The sequence below is a fragment of the Ictalurus punctatus genome, chromosome 15 (assembly GCF_001660625.3).
Source record: "Ictalurus punctatus breed USDA103 chromosome 15, Coco_2.0, whole genome shotgun sequence".
In the NCBI taxonomy this organism is placed as follows: Eukaryota; Metazoa; Chordata; class Actinopteri; order Siluriformes; family Ictaluridae; genus Ictalurus; species Ictalurus punctatus.
This window is the reverse complement of record NC_030430.2, coordinates 10,824,605-10,836,723: the sequence shown is the minus strand read 5'-3', so window position 1 is coordinate 10,836,723 and position 12,119 is coordinate 10,824,605. Positions and strand designations below refer to the sequence as shown.

Here is a 12,119-nt window from a genome sequence, read left to right as displayed (position 1 = left end):
CAGTAGGAGGATGTCTATCTGACAATGAAACAAATAAATGATTAGGAGGATCAAATGAAATTCAGGTTATATTAGTTGACCATGTTATTCATTAATTCATTCATTCGTTCATTCATTCATTCTAAACTGACTAGAAACCGACATCCGGATATCCAGAAATGCCTTTATCCATCAGCGTCTTCCACCAAAATGCTTGAAGAAGTGCTATTGGGGATCTTTTGAGACTACTGCATTCTGCAGCACCTCCTCCTAATATGCTCTGCTGCCCTCTGTCTGTATAGGACAGAGGGATAGCTTTAGGACTGCAATTCCACAAACAGTTTTGTCTCCTTCAGTAAACAGTGGATAAGTTCAGCAAAACAGACTGCATGTGAAAACTGTAATAAATTTCCTGGTTACACAGTTGCCCTAACTGACCATGTAGTATTAGCACATTTATAGAAGGGAAATTATTTATAATCACACTATCCAGTGTTACCCAGATGAGGATGGGTTCGCTTTTGAGTCTGGTTCCTCTCAAGGTTTCTTCCTCATGACATCTCAGGGAGTTTTCCCTTCCCACTGTCACCTCTGACTTGCTCATTAGGGATACATTCATACACTTAAAACCTATATCCTGAATTTATTTTTTTTCTGTAAAGCTGCTTTGGGACAATGTTTATTGTTAAAAGTGCTGTACAAATACAATTGAAGTGAATAGAATTGGATTGAAATGTCAATATAAAATAATTATCATTCACAATTCAAATCTTTGCTTGAATTTCTTGCTTAATTTTGCACATACTGATTGATTGATTTTGCACAAATGAGAATTTTCCTTCAAATGAAACCCATGACCTTGCATTTCACCCAGTGAAAGTAAAGGTTTCACTCACTTATGTGATGTTGTGGTTCTGCATTTTGTATATATTTAAGTTTCTGAACTCTTCAGCTACTGTAGTACTGTACTGTAGAATTCCCTTTTGGGATCAATAAAGTACTTTGAAGCCTTTAAAGGAAAAAAATCCACCCCGAAACATATTAAATGTGTTTATAGTGAAATGTTTGCTATATGCTTAACAGTTCTGGTGCTAATCTGTTTCTTCCTGCATATTTTCATGTTCCTGTGAGAAGTGTTGTGTGCCACTCTGACATCACCGGGGACACTGTTAGTGCACTTACAACGGAGGAAATGTCTCAAACATAAGAAATAATCATGAGGTTTTGCTGTTAGCTCCAGCAAGAGCTTCTTTTCTCACTCACCGTTTTCCAGCGATGTTCAACGTCATACTAATCAGAAATCCAATCTAGAAATAATGGAGACATTAAACATTGGACTTAAAGTTGTGCTGAATTACAGCAGAGATTCAGCTTCACTAGATTTTAATGATGGTGTTGATGGTAGTATTAGCACCCCAGAAAACATGCCCACATTGGCCCACTGTGGGTTGTCCACATCAGGACAATGCTGTAGGTCCAATGTCATGCTGATGTGCAAATCCACAGTGGACCGATGTTGGCTGCTGATGATGGCCCAATGTGGGCATGTTTGCTGGGATGAAAGTTGAAACTTTGGATCCATTTGCATTTGAGGTCGTGTATAAAGATGATCAGTTATTAGCTAAAGTAATAAACAGTGGCTACAGAGGTCACTTTAGGTTCAAAGGAATCCCTATTGCTGCCACTATCATTGGGCAGTCAAATGACATTGTGGGTAATGTAGAAAACCATAAAAGTGAACATGCTACACACACAAAAAAAAAGGCAACTTAGGATTGAATAAAAAAAAAAATCTTAGGCATCCGGTGAAAGTTATTCAGGGTGGATTTCTCCTTCAAGTGTGTGGTATATTGTTAATTTGAATGTTTTAGCATTAACCTATTGGGGACATCCTGATTTGCCTTCAAGATACACTCACCGTAACACCTGCACATCTGCGCATTCATGCCGTTATCTAGTCAGCTAATCATATGGTCACAGCGCAATGCAAAAAATTATGCAGTTGCAGGTCAAGAATTTCAGTTAATGTTCCCATCAAACATCAAAATGGGGGACAGGTGTAATCTCTGTGACTTCAACCGTGGCATCGTTGTTGGTACCAGATGGGCTGGTTTGAGTATATAAACTGCTGATCTCCTGTGATTTTCACAGAACGGTGTGAAAAAAACAAAAACCATTCAGCGAGCGACATTTTTGTGGGTGGAAACGCCTTGTTGATAATATAGGTCAGAGGAAAATGGCCAGACTGGTTTGAGCTGCTACGAAGGCTATAGTAACTCAAATAATCACTCTTTAGAACCGTGGTGAGCAGAAAAGCATCTCAGCTTGAACAAAACATCAAACCATGTAGTGGATGGGATGATGGGAACCAGGGATCTGGTTCCACTCCTATCAGATAAGAACAGGGATCTGAGGCGATCCTGGGCACAGAGACTCACACAAACTGCACACCTGAACAATAGGGGGAAAAAATCACATGGTGTTTTTGCAGTGTTCCTAATAAACTGGGCAGAGACTGTATGAAGATGTGAAGCTTCGTTCGGGTATTTAAGAATAGAGATACAGCAACGGAGGGAAGAAAGAAGATAAATAATAATAAATAAAATAAAATAATAAACAGTGAAGACGTCAGTAGAACCGAGTCCTAAACTGCGTCACTTCCTCTCACTGACCGCAGGGTGGCAGTAGCGGACAGTAACGGCGGTGTGATGATGAGGATGAGCGCTTCTCTCCCGTTATTCACATCATCCCATTTCTATCAGGAGGGGACCATGCACACAGCTCTGTTCAGACTTCCAACGATTCTCAGCCATTCATAGTTCGAGCTTGTAGTCTAGTAAAAGTAATAAAGTAAGCAGAACTGTGAGCGCGCGCTGTGTTTCTGGCCGTTTCCCCGCTCCACTTTCAGGATTAGTCTGGATTAACTGGGAGTTCCTCCTGAAAGCGCCTGAGTGGACAATCACAAGTTCCGCTTCGGGATGTAAGGGTAAGTACTTCTCGATTTCTCTAAGCTTTCATCAAAAGAAAACAAACAAACAAAGGTTTTCTAAAAATAATAATAATAAAAATAATAATAATAATAAACAAACAAACACTGAGGCAGGGAGCGTTTCAGAGCGTTCACATTGTTCCTGATAGTGTTAAACAACGCCCTGAATGTACTGACTGGCGTCAATATGACATTCACCATGCTGAGATTTAGTACTTCAGTTCTTCAGTGCCTTCTCTTCTAACCTCACCTCACCTGACCTCACCTCACCAAAAGCTCTTTTCATATTCACAATAAAACTCTCACTTTCTAGACCAGTGACATATAGCACAGTTTTGTTTATACTGAGTTGTTTATTTATTGTTATTATTATTTAGACCTCAGGGAGGAACTTCATAGCAAATGCAATATACATTGTGTAATTTTTACAATTCTAGTTTTTTGTTTTTGTTTTTGTTTTGTTTGGAGTTTAATATAGCAAAGGTTTACTCCTGCATCTCCTGCACCTGTAACCATGTAACTAACCTTACTTATAAGTAAGTTAAGGGCTTAACAAAGTGCTGCATGAAGTGTGCATGGACATTCAGGATATTCATTACAGCTAAAATGGCACAAATATACAGTTTATTAATTTAAACTTCATCTCTCCTGCTGTCACTTGGTGAAATTGGATAATGAGTGTTCACACCCATCAGTTCAAAGTGTAATGGATATGCATGTTCAGCCGCACTGGCTGTGTGTGTGTGTGTGTGTGTGTGTGTGTGTGTGTGTGTGTGTGTGTGTGTGTGTTTGGGGGGTTGGGGCATTTGCGCCCCTTACTTGAATGTAGTAATAGAAGCACACACACTGAACTCAAGCCTCTAAGCAGCATGACATTGGCTCACATCTGAATGTGGTTTATAGTTTATTAAATTCTACTTGAGTCCTACTTGGTTTCATCCTTTGTCCCTGAGCTGAATCTCTTGCTCTGCTTTGTACCTAATCATGCCAGTGGAGTAATATTATATACAGTTAAGCCGTTTGGGCAACAATGAATATGAATAAATTTTTCGTTAACACAAAAAGGGGGTCCCGCCTCCACCCTGTGTTGACGGAGTTTGCATGTTCTCCCCGTGCTTCGGGGGTTTCCTCTGGGTACTCTGGTTTCCTTCCCCAGTCCAAAGACATGTGATGTAGGCAGACTGGCGTTTCCAAATTGTCCGTCGTGTGTGAGTGTGTGCGTGATCGTGCCCTGCGATTGGTTGGCAACCCATCCAGGGTGTCCCCCGCCTTGTGCCTCGAGTCCCTTTGGATAGGCTCCAGGCTCCCTGCAACCTTGTGTAGGATAAGCGGCACAGAAAACGGACGGATGGATGGTTGGGAAAAGGGGGAAATATTGAATTATTTATGTATTAGCTTGCATTTTAGATACTGTGCTCACAGCTGGTATTGTGCGAAACCGTTCCTTCATTCATTCCTTCATTCATCTTCAGTAACCACTTTATCCAGGTCAGCGTTGTTGTAGACCCGGAGCGTATCCCCTATAATGTCATATTAGAAAACAGTCCAAGTTGCTGGTCCTCTCACTTTTTGTTAAATCTATTCTTGTTCCCAAGTGTACATCCTTAATGAAGCAGTATCACACGAGCAAGAGTGCTGTTGTACTGAATATCAGGACAGCTGTGATTTGGGTCGCATGTAATCACAGCCATGCTGATATTCAGTACAACGGCACGACTGCGAACGTAATATTACTGTCCTACAAAAGTTCAGCTGATCGGCAGGTCATGAACTCGAATCCCAGCACTGCCAAGCTGCCACTGCTGGTCCCATGAGCAAGGTCCTTAACCCTCAACTGCTCAGTTGTATAAATAAGATAAATGCAAGTCGCTCTGGATAAGGGCATCTTTCAAATGCCGTAAATATAAATGTAAATGAGTGACTGACATTTCAGAAAACATGACCAAATCTTTTGTTTCTTTTTGCTCCATTAATGAAAATAGTTCCCAAAGAAGCCAGAGCTGGATAGAGCAATCATGGTGTGAACACAGACAAGCAAAGTGATACAAATGTACCAGTACCAGTGCTGTTCTACTAAATACGCTATATGGCCATGATGTGAGGAGGTCTGGTGCGCAGTCAACGTTCCAAGGCTCAGGCTTGACCTCACTCCACATGAACCTTGGTAAACCATGTCTTCATGGAGCTCACTTTGTGCGCAAGGGCACTGTCATGCTGGAACAGGTTTGGGCATCTTAGTACCAGTGAAGGGAAATCCTACACTAATGCTACAACATACAAAGACATCCTATACAACTTTGTGGCAACAGTTTGAGGAAGAACCGCATATGGATGAGATGTTCAGATGTTCACATAGCTTTGGCCATATAGTGTAACAGCACTCTTTGTAACGCCACTTGTACAATCAAATTAGTCGTTGCTTCCAGGATTTTCCGCTGACGAATTAACACACAATCAAAGAAACTCCGCGGTATTCTCAGGAGCTTGCAATTTTTTGTGCTTTTTTTTGCTACTTGAATTGGCGAAATTGGAATTAAACGAAACTGTGTTGCAGTGATGTTTGTTGGTAAATGCGACCTTTTAGCTGTATATATGTTCGGCACACGTGAATTGAAGAGGGCTTTGGCTGAATGCATGTTGTGATGACGTCACATGACGGGTCTTGGCCCAAACCTGCTGAAAATCTGCAGTAATTTTGAAAAATGCCAAGCTCCTCCAAGTATTGCGGAGTTTCCTTGATTCTGCACAATCACAAAATCCTGGAGGAACTGCCCAGTGATATGATATGATATGATAACCAGAAGTCCTGCCTGACTGCACAGACTGCTCTATCACCATGGTTTAGATGATTGTTTTTCTGCTCTCTCTCTATCCTCGATAATGTTTATTTTTCATTTTGAACTAAAATGCGCTACTATGCACGGCAGATTTCTTGTAGCTGAGATGATGATTATCAGTTCGGTTTAAACAATGCCCAAGTAATCCGATTGTGCTGCAGCTAGGCGTTGGTTTTGATGTCCAATGCTGATAAAAATCACTATGCTGTGGGAGTGATGGTTATGAGAGATTAGGGTGTGGTCTTAGTTACAGAGAATGTGTGAAACACAGAAAAAGCAGCTGCTGCTCTATGAAGTGCATTCATTTTTTGCTATGTTTGCATGTAAAAGTGTGTGTTAATGTGACAAAGACATCAGTTAAGCAAATTAAGAAGCACAAGTCTGCGTTCAAATGTGTTGTATTTTAGCTGTAATAACAAGGCATTGATTTGTGGTTGATGGTTTCGAACTGGACACTAGCAGTCACGCTACTCCCTTTTCATTATATCATCTGGATAATGATGAGCCGTGGAAAATAGCTCTTGAGGCTTATCAGGTTTTTGCTATTCAGAGAAATAAGTGTCCCAAAGGCTTGTGTGGTTTTGCATGGCAAATGATCTTCACAAACAGCGAAGCGTAAAAGTTCAAGGAAAATTTGATTATTCAAACGAGTTTGTGAGGATGTGTGCTCCTCGTGATAGTCACTGTATTGCCCTTTTTGATAAAACAGCATTCTAAGACTTAAAATGCACTAACTAATCAGTGATTAGCAAGACGTAGTATGCAGCCCTAATCTAGATTAGCCATTCATCCATTCATCTTCAGTAACTGCTTTATCCTGGTCAGGGTCGTGGTGGATCCGGAGTCAATCCTGATAACACCAGGAATGAGGTTGGAATACACCGGTCCATCACACAGTACCACCCATTCACACTTAGGTGCAATTTAGAGTAGCCAGTTTACCGACGAGCATGTTTTTGAAAGGTGGGAGGAACCCAGAGAATGTGGTGGAAACCACAGGAATAAAGCTGGGCGATATGGCCAAAAATATGATCACAATATGTATTTTTTTATATTGTTTGATATCAGTATTTATGTCAGATATCAGATATCAGTATATCAGACATCAGTATTTATTACGGTAAATATCAGTATTTATATCAGATATCAGAAATCAGTATTTATCACAGTAAACTTGATATCAGTATTTATCATGGTATTCATTAGTGTGGAAGGAAATGCATTCCACATGTTTGTTAGAACTCAAGAATGAATCATAACTTGATTCATAAGCTACCTTTTTATTTGAAGTTCAAGAAGTATTCTCAGTTTAAGATTTAATACATAAATCACAACAGGTCTGATCTGGTTCTGAACAGTTATTTATTTTTTAAGCAGAAGTGCAGCTAGACCATGCCAATGGTCATGGCAAAATGTGTAACATCTTTAACATCTGTAACATCTCCAGTTTCCCGCTGTATTCCGCATAAAGCTGAGGCAGCACTGTTTTTGAAACAGTTTTTCGTCCAGTGACTTCATAGCTGGGATCAAGTACTTTCATTCGTCTTTTAAACCCTGTTTTTTTTCCCACCGTTCTAACCGGAAGCATGTCTTTCGCTATAAAATACAAAATTATGCTCGTTACGTGCTTGCTTCTTTTGTGAACTCCTTTCAAATGGAGTATTCGTTGAAAAGGTGATGCGGGGGATTTGCTGCCAGATGAGCAGAAGAGGCTTGTTTACGAGTTTGGATGCTAGCGCTAGCAGTCTTGGTTCACAGACTTTGGCTCTCTGTATACTCAATAGAATGATACCTTCTCAAGTGTTAGAGAAGGTTTGTTGTGTTTCCCGTCATGTCGCCTGCACATTCTGCAATAAACATCGGCCTGCTCTATATCCAGATTTTGAAATCCAAACCACTTCCATAAGACATTCCATAAGAAATTGTGTGAACGCTTTTTGCTACAAATTCATCGTAAATTGCTGTAGCGTCCTTACACATGCAGCCATTACAAATCAGCGAGAAAGAGAACGTGATCCTGTGGTACGCTGCAGTATATCGCTCAGTCAGTCAGCGCTGGCGAGACAAGACCGTTAGCTGGAAGTCGTGTCACATTCTTTGTGACACGAACATTGATTTCTAAAGGCGTAGTGAACATGACATGGCATTACATTGAACAGTTAAATGAATGACCTCATCTTTATTGACAATATTTTATTTAAAAGCTAAGACTTGACCACTGTTTTATTATAGAAATGTTATAGTGACAGTAATTTTACTGGAAAGACTGCGGACACAACAGCGCTGTGATTCGTGAAAAAGTGCAAGTGTGTACTGTTTACTGAGAATGTAAGGCTAAATATCAAGAAAAAAATATATTATCGATGTTGTGTTATTTTATTTTGATAAATATCGATATCAATTTATTGCCTAATCCTACACAGGTAGAATCTCGAGCTATGAGGCAGCAACTCATGTTTTGCCACATTACCCTTACAACATGGAAACTAGGGGTCAACAAATGATAAATTTAATAGCTAGGTCTCGAGACAAGCGAAAACTCCTGTCTCCTCGCCTAGTCCCATGTTTTAGTTACTCAAAATTAACATAAAGTGGTAGATAACCTGATTCAAGTTAAATGTATCCAAAGTGATACAGATTAGAGCTGTTCACAGGGATGTAGCATTTCTTGAGGAGTATTCCAATCCAGGGAACAAGACAATGGAACAAGAACAAGGGAACAAGACAAGTTTGTGAAGCTCTGATGTAGCATACTGTGGTGAGCAAAGCTGCTGTAAGGCAGTGGGATTCAGGAGCAAATAACCTGCACTAGTTACAGCATCAAACATCACAGTGCCAAGAAATATATGAACAGACTGGAAGAAAGTAAATAATAGACACTCAAGGGGCACTTTATTAGGAACACCTGTATACCTGCTCTTTCATGCAGCGGTCCAGTTGACCAGTCATGTGGCAGCGCTTCAGTTAATTTTCATATCAAACATCAGAATGGGGAAAAAACTTGATCTCAGTGACTTTGTCTGGGGTATGTCCTGAGATGGTTTGAGATCTCTTATCTCTTGGGATTTTCACGCACAACAGTCTCTAGAGTTTACACAGAGCGGTGTGAAAAACAAAAAACATCCAGTGAGCAGCAGTTCTGCAGGTGCAAGCACCATGTTGATGAGAGAGGTCAGAAGACTACGGTAACTCAAATAAGAACTTTATCTCACACAACTGTGGTGAGAAGAAAAGCATCTCAGAATGCAAAATACATCGAGTTGTCTGCTCAGCACAGGTGTACAGATGTTCCTAATTAAGTGGGTGGTGGGTGGTCCATAAAAAAATCTAATCAAATAATGTTTTGTGAAAGTGAGTAGGTAGTAGGATCTCTTCTTTCTCTGGTTGGTAAAGACTGTATCAGCAGACATTTAAACACATAATGGGCAACTACCAGCGAGAAACTGATAGCCCGGGTGTATGTTCTGCTTGTCCCAAGCATCTGAGCTAGTGATTTTGTCCTGCTCTGTAAAGTAGATTATGATTTTAATCTATTGTAACATTAATATCACATTATTCATCCCTGAGCCTTTGTCTAAATTACTCTTGCTGAATGTCTAATGGTGTTGTGTAGGATTTATGTGTGCTGTGGTATTAGTCTTTGACTCAATACTTTCTTTTCATTAGTTATAGTCACTTGCATACTTCTCTTTCATTCCATAAAGCGACGGTCATGTGAGTGACACCCACCGTCCCATATCCCATATTTAATCCAAAAAGATCAGAGAGTTTTGTATTTTAACCCATCCATCCATTTTCTGTACTACTTTTCCGACTCAGAGTCTCGGGGAGCCTGGAGCCTATCCCAGGGGACTCGGGGTACAAGGCAGGGGACACTGTGGATGGGGTCCAAACTTATCGCAGGGCACAATCGCACTCCCACTCCCACACCCATTCACACACTATGGACAATTTGGAAATGCACCTCAGCCTACAATGCATGTCTTTGGACTGCGGGGGAAAACCGGAGTACCTGGAGGAAACCCCCGAAGCACAGGGAGAACATGTAAACTTCACACACACAGGGCAGAGACGGGAATCAAACCTCCAACCCTGGACTACTTCAGCTATTCCTCACTTTTTCATCCAGCATTCAGTAGCTAAATGTTTAGATGTTACACTTTTATACTAATGCTTGTCTTCTGGCCCTCTCCATAAATAACTGTTTTGTTAGAGCTAAGATGAAGTGTTTAATTTGCTGGAAAGACATGTCTCATTGGTCTGTGGACTTGGGCGTAGGGGAGACAGGGTGTAGAACTGTCAGCTGCTGTTTTACAGCACCACCCTGTACCTCTCAAAATGAGCAATTCATTTAGAGCAACAGAGTTAAACTGGTCTTGTCTTGTCCTCATTCTTTGTTACTTGTTGCTCTTGTGAACAGGTGTATTACCGCAAAACTAATGTGTGCGCCATGCTGAAAGACATGGATTGCCACACAGACACCCTCTGTGCTATGTCCTACTAAGTGGGAAATGCACTGCTAAAAATACCCGAGTGGTTGATAAGTGAACTGATTTGTACTCAATTTCATTTCCTGTTCTGTTACAGGCAGCATGCAGAATAAGTTATCATCTAAACCACACGTGTGAATCAGATTACATTACATATTTATGTATTGTTGTTTGGGGAAATAAATCACATTTGTCCCTGTGGCCTATTCAAAAATATGTGTACTGAAACTTTTCAAATAGATCATCCATTCTGTGTGCTAAAGTGACTCCTGTCGTGTTGGGCGAGGGGAGATTTAACACCAAGACACTCTTGGTTTATCTGGGGTATGCCAGCTATTTGAAATATGGCTCCTCGTGTATAAGGAGTAGCAGGAGTGCAGTAGGGCCACAGTCTGGCTCGTGACAGCTGCATCTGTTCTCAGCTTTAATCCATTAACTAGCATGTCACGTGCCACTAGAGAGGGGGTTTGACCTGTGGTCCTGAGTACTTTGACATACAATATATTTCGGTTACATCAATGGACACAATCCGCTGAGACTAGTGGTAGTAGTAAACGTTTTTATATTTAACCATTCACTGACATGGCAGTTAAAACTGATAAATTGTTCAAGCTGACTTCAACTTTTAGTCGATTGAATTCGGGAATTATAAATTCAGCCGTTTCTCTGTGGCTTTCATGTGAGAAGGTGAACATTATTTTTACACTACCCACAAGTCACATGTAACTCCTCCATCTTCAGCTTGTCTTTAGTAAAGAATATTTAATTTCGTTGAAAAAGGGAAACACATAATGGCATTACTGGAGAGAACAGGAAAACAAGACCATGTAAGGAACGACAAAGTGGAAAAATTAGGGTCCAGAGTGGGAGGGGCGAGCCCAGAATTACTAACATCATACTCTTGGGTTGTTCAGCCAGCACAGATGCCTGAAAAGGATCCAACACTGTGAGTGGACCCCACTGGGCATTGGGCTAGTACCCTGCTCTTTAGCCTGCCAGTCACAACATGACAACAATGCAAAATCAAATTGAGAAGCCAGAATGCTTTCACGGTTAGAATTAACAAAATCATTCAAACATTAAAAACAACTTTTTTTCCCCAAATCCTCACATGAAAGAATAAAAAGTGAAGGAGAAAATATAAGAAGCATTTCATGAGGATTTGGGGAAAATGTTAATCATGTTAATCCATCATATCTCTCGGGCTGGAGCAATGAATATCACAGGAAATGGTGAAGCAGTGTTTCCTGTAGCTGCTGTCAAAATAGCTCCTCACTGGCAAGATTGCTTTTTTCAACAGCACCGTTGATAATACTAGCATAGATTAATTTGATCATGCTTATAATAAGACCAGTGGTGGCTGACTGGTCAAGAATATTGGCATACTGACTGGAATATAGTTAGTTCAAGCTGTTTAGTTTTGGATCCTTGGGCAAAGCCCTTAAACTTCTACTGCTCAGATGTGTCCTGTTTTGGTGGTAGGTTGCGTTGGATAGGATCAGCCAAATGTGTAAATGTAAAGACTGTTCTCACCAGGAAAATCAGACCAAGATCAAAACTAGGGAGCTCTGTACATGACGATCTAAGAACCAAGGGGAAAAAAAAACAAATCACAAGCCTCATGACAAAAATGACAAGCCAGCTAATTCCTTAATATTACATGCTCCACACTGAGCACTAACTCCTAACTAGCTAGTGTTACCTTATGCCATATAGTTGTCATCCTTAATAATTTTGTTTATATATTATCTCTGTCATTTACCACAGTTCCGCTTTCTCTTCTTCTTGTTTTCTTGTTCTTTTCTAGCTTCCAGACAGGTACAT

General features: G+C 40.5%; 1 protein-coding gene across 1 annotated transcript in view; it reads left to right on the top strand.

Annotated features, from left to right (window-relative positions):
* Positions 1-2,740: 2,740 nt before the first annotated feature.
* plxnb1a (plexin b1a) overlaps positions 2,741-12,119 on the top strand; it is a 69,246-nt gene continuing 59,867 nt past the window's right edge. Inside the window, exon 1 of the mRNA XM_017486363.3 lies at positions 2,741-2,965. The gene's annotated coding sequence lies outside the window, so the exon portion shown is untranslated. The remainder of the gene's footprint in view (positions 2,966-12,119) is intronic.